The sequence below is a fragment of the Pholcus phalangioides genome, unplaced genomic scaffold (assembly GCF_987345545.1).
Source record: "Pholcus phalangioides strain wild (caught in Gottingen) unplaced genomic scaffold, Ppha-v1.0 ptg000002l_1, whole genome shotgun sequence".
In the NCBI taxonomy this organism is placed as follows: domain Eukaryota; kingdom Metazoa; phylum Arthropoda; class Arachnida; order Araneae; family Pholcidae; genus Pholcus; species Pholcus phalangioides.
In genome coordinates, this window is record NW_028301595.1 from 8436242 (window position 1) to 8441274 (window position 5033).

A 5033-nucleotide genomic window follows, 5' to 3' on the forward strand; every position below is an offset into this window, starting at 1 on the left:
CGTTGAGAAACAAGACTTTTCCTACAGTGGATGCCAAGTTTTCCACTTCACCAGGAATTTCGTGGTTGCTTCGATAGGAACGATGCTGACGTATTCTATGCTTTACTTACAACTGGGATCTCCCAAATCGCTTTAAACAACACAACTATTACTCCTAATCACTACTATACTACCATAATTTCACACAACTATGGTCCAAACGGCCGTGGTCACTAAAACATCGATGATCGAAATGTTAACATAATCTAATGGACTATTTAATAACTAAAGCAAAAAGCATAGATAGTGTAATATGGAGATGTGATTTGGACGCCCTTTCTCTGACACTTCCCCGCGAATCAACTGTTAGTTGGGGGTTATGTTTTTTACGTTATGTTGTCAGCTGCAAACATTCTCAGCTACAAGTTACTACAAGAAGCTGTTCTGCGCTATTGATGTTATGTATTACGGGTAATTTCAGTACTTACATATGTTTAATAAACAATTTTACTGTTGCGTGCGTATAAAAATAATTATAGGAAAAATAATAGAAAATTGTACTTTGCTCTCAACTATGGTCCAACCATTTTTATGGACCACAAGCTGTTACCCGCAGCTTCTCTCGCCTGGATTTGGTAGTCTGAAAATTCTGTGGTGTTTGGTCAGAACATGATATCTCCAAAAATTGGCTTTTTGATCTAGTAGTAAGTTTTGCTAATTATAACTAATTAGAAGTGAGATAAATGCACAAATACGTACGAACGGCGAAACAACATACCGATGTATGATGTTTTCATTTCTATCTGTGTGTATGCTTTATTTTTGATTTTTAAATGCCAATGAAAATTCTATTGCTTATGTCTCACAAATGTGGTTTTGGAGTTATGTTCTGACCGAACACCACGGAATTACTCGTCGATGATTCCCCCCTGTAACATTTGAACCCCTTATGATCCCCTTGGCGGATAAATTTTCAGAAATCCTGTCTTGGTGGGTACATATTTTATACAATACTAGCTGTAATACCCGGCGCTGCCCAGGTTTTCTTCAATGAGGCTTTTTGGATCACGTGATTTCTCTCTTCTTTCTTTCTTTGAGGGACATACAAACCGTGTCCACGTTAACCAATATGGTGACTTCCTGCACGACTGATGAAAGAAACAAATCTACATTTAAAGAAACGTAGAAATGAATAAATTTTTTTCCTTTTTTAGGGGGTGCTAGGTATTTCGATTCCCCCCCCCCCTGAACTCCAAGTTATCGAGATCTGCCTGTGTGTGTTCCAGCTTCCAAAAATGCTTATTAAAGCTGAGGAATGTTTTCGATGTACTTTTTACGGGCCCATAATTAATTTTAAAAAGCATCCTGAACTATATAAATTTATGCAGTTGAATATCAAAGGACAATACGGAGACATTAATTTTCATGCTCGAGAAGATATAAATAAAAAGTTGAAATCAATGCTGTTGCATGAATATCCAACTCAAAAGTAGGTCCAGCTAATTACTTCATATTTAATCTCCTGGGCTTCGTATCTTTAAACGAACTCAATATTTCAAATATCGAATTTAATACAATTTTTTGCGGAAAACCTTACTAAAACAAATTTCCGCATTTCTACAGTAAAATCGGCAATTTTAACACTGATTTCTATGAGGATTACCCTTTTCCTGACCCTCAAAGCGATGCTTATGATGATTATGACGTCTATTCAAAAATCCTCATTACTCAGAGTATTGAAAATGTGGCAAACCATTATAAAGGCATAAACTATTATACATATATTAACAGCATTAGAAAAGTGACAAACCATTGTAAAGGCATATACACGTCTGAAGCGCATTGCTAGGGAACCAGGGTAACCAAAGTAAACGGTCAGAAAGTGATTGTTGAGGCTCAAAAACCATTGTTGCCCGACAGTTTTTTTTGCCCATTTGGTGCATTTGCCCTGCTCTGACGAACAAAATTGTATATTTGTATAGAGAACACACACACACACGCGCACACACACACACACACACACACACACACACACACACACACACACACACACACACACACACACACACACATTTCAGTGATGATTGCTCTACTCTATATAACATTTGAACCCCTTCTCCAAGGGCGTTGAATTTTGGCTTCAATGGTTTCGGCTCGGCGGATTTCTCCATACGACCCTACCCCCATTGAAATCCTTTTATGATCCTCTCAGCTGTTGAATTTCAAAATACCCCTTCATAGTTAGTCTTTACGTCATGAAACAAAACTTCTGACTAAAATTTCTTCAGCGGTTTTGACGCGGTGTGATTTCTCAATGAACTCCCCTTTTTGACCCCTTAGGGGTCGAATTTTGAAAAAGCCTTTCTTCATCTTCTTCTAGCAGGGAGGATAGACAGAATTAAACTGAGTGTATTGAACTGCCCGAGCGCAATGGGGTGCTCTGCCCTTCTGTCATACAATCCTTGATCAATCAAATTTCTGACTGCGCCTTTTGCGATACGATTTTATACAACTTTCTATGATTATTTATTATCCGTGCCCGTTGCACTTTGACTTGATTAATTTGATTCTTCGATTTACATAATTTTTGATTTCCTCGCACTATATGTAATCTTTGACGTATCAATAAATTATTGTTTTACCGGAGATGCCCTGGTCCCCCCCCCCGGGGGTGGGCCCGAAGGGCTTACGTTGCTTCTTGCGACCACAGAGTAAGAATAATATCTTTAGTCTATGCTTGCGACAGAGCCTGGTGTCTCGCGGTTTATCCAGGGAGGATAAAGATCGATACATGATATAGTTGTAGTACATTTTCTCAACTATGGTCCACAAGCAATTTGTAACACAATTAGCTTACGGATTTGGCTTAAATTTATTTGATGGATTATAGGTGGGACTTCGTAACACAACTATGGTTCAAAATTTAATTATGAAAAAATCCATGTTTGAGCTATTTAAAGAAAGAAAAAGTGTTTAACATTAATGCTTGATCTTTCTACAGGCAATATCAGCAAAAAAAAAAAAAAAAAATGTTTTTGAATAGCTTGAATACAGAAGTTATGAGGATTTATCTAGAAAATGGTGCTATTTTGGACCATAAATGGTTGTGCGAAATTACGGTATTCTAAATCTACTCCTAACTGAATAACAACGAAGCTTTTTATGTGCTAAATATGTGCTTCTGAAATCTTTGAAGATCATGTCAAAAAGCTACAGCTGAAATGCTGAGAATTCCGCTTTGGTCTCAATAATGATTATCTCCAGAATCTCCAATCATGAAATGTTTCTTTGGATTTTGCCACGTTAAATGAACAAAACTCGCATACGCGAATTACATGAAGTTCAAAGATTATAAAATGTATCGGCTTCAACTCATTAATCTAATTCATATAAAACTTGAACTTGATTCAAACTTTGACCTACAGATGAAATTTATAAATTATATGTATGTGCATGGCCCCTAGGCTGGGATCTTTCGCGGGGCCCCCTTTATGAGGAATTTATAGCGTGAAAAAGCAACAAAATCGCGAAAATTGTCCCGGGCCGCAGGGCTGGAGCCTTGTCAGCCCACCCCTTGTGGGGGCCTTGTGTATGTGTATCCCGCCATCCACCATCCAAATATGTATTAATCTCAATGATAATGATATGATATATTAGTTAATTGTGTTGCAATTGTTCTGCTGGTCCTCGAATTATCCACTTCGGTGTTTATTTTTCGTTGGTCCACAAACTACGTACTACGTATTTAGCAGCGAAATAATGAAAAATCAAAATTGATGTTTCCTGTGCGCATGCGTACTTAAAAACGATTTTCTTTAAATGCTCATATCTCATTGAATATTGGGTTGTTTTATTTAACTTCCATTATAATGTGTGTTCTGAAAGTTTCCGTAAATTTAGTGAAATTCGTCTGAAAAATCCGCATGTTATAAGCAAAAAAAAAAACATACAATGAAGATTCGAAGTTGTAGATAAAATATTTATACCTTTATGAATATAAGTGCTATTTTTTCGAAAATGTAGATAAATATTGCACAAAAACCGTCTGTTAGTTTATGCTGATTATTCCCCTTCTTTTCACTGCTTTTCGCATTAAAATGTCTCAGCGAATATTGCACTTAGGACCATTGAATTGTTTTCTTCTGTTGGCCTCAGGAGAGACAGGGCAACAACTTTATAATTGGACGAAAAACATAATCAGATAATATTATTGATCACGGCCAAATGAAAAAGTTTTTTTTATTTATGATACTATATGATTCACGAACACATTTTGAGCATTTTTTTTTTTAAAATTAGAAACGTATCCCTATACAACGAACGGCTGAAGAGATAAAGACCGAATTAGGACTTACAGGACACCCTGTATAGTGTATTTCTAAGTGTATGATATATCTATGTTTATCCATCTTCAAAAAACAAATTTAACCATAATTCAATATTTTGCAAAATCCTAATGTTTATACAAGATTTATCGAAAGACTGGTTATGAAGATAGCAAGGAAGAAAATTCATCACTGCTCCCACAGGGACTCGAACCCCGGTGTCTCGCTTGCCGGACGAGTGCTCTACCATCTAAACTATGGAAGCAGATAGAATATTTCAACCTTGGAGGGCAGTGATGAATTTTCTTCCTTGTAATCTTCACAAATAACCAGTCTTTCGATGAATCTTGTATTGACAAGTGGAGAGGACGTTTCCATATGCATATGGCCATCTGGTTGGCCTTCGTCATTCACGAGCTATTAGTTGATTGTTGACGCCGTCCATGTACGGTGCCTTTCAACATATATATATGCTCCAAGGTTGAAGCATTCGATCTGCCTCCATAGCTTAGATGGTAGAGCACTCGTCCGGCAAGCGAGAGACCGGGGTTCGAGTCCCCGTGGGAGCAGTGATGAATTTCCTTCCTTGTAATCTTCATCTCCACAAATAACCAGTCTTTCGATGAATCTTGTATTGACAAGTGGAGAGGACGTTTCTATATCCTAATCTTTGTAAACAATTTTTTTTTTCTTCTGGTGCGATAAAACAACGACAGGAATCGATGTTTT

General features: G+C 37.2%; 1 non-coding gene across 1 annotated transcript; it reads left to right on the forward strand.

Annotated features, from left to right (window-relative positions):
• Positions 1–4801: 4801 nt before the first annotated feature.
• TRNAA-GGC (transfer RNA alanine (anticodon GGC)) lies at positions 4802–4873 on the forward strand. Its single transcript has one exon. It is a non-coding gene; the product is annotated as a tRNA-Ala (tRNA).
• The last annotated feature ends 160 nt before the right edge of the window (positions 4874–5033 follow it).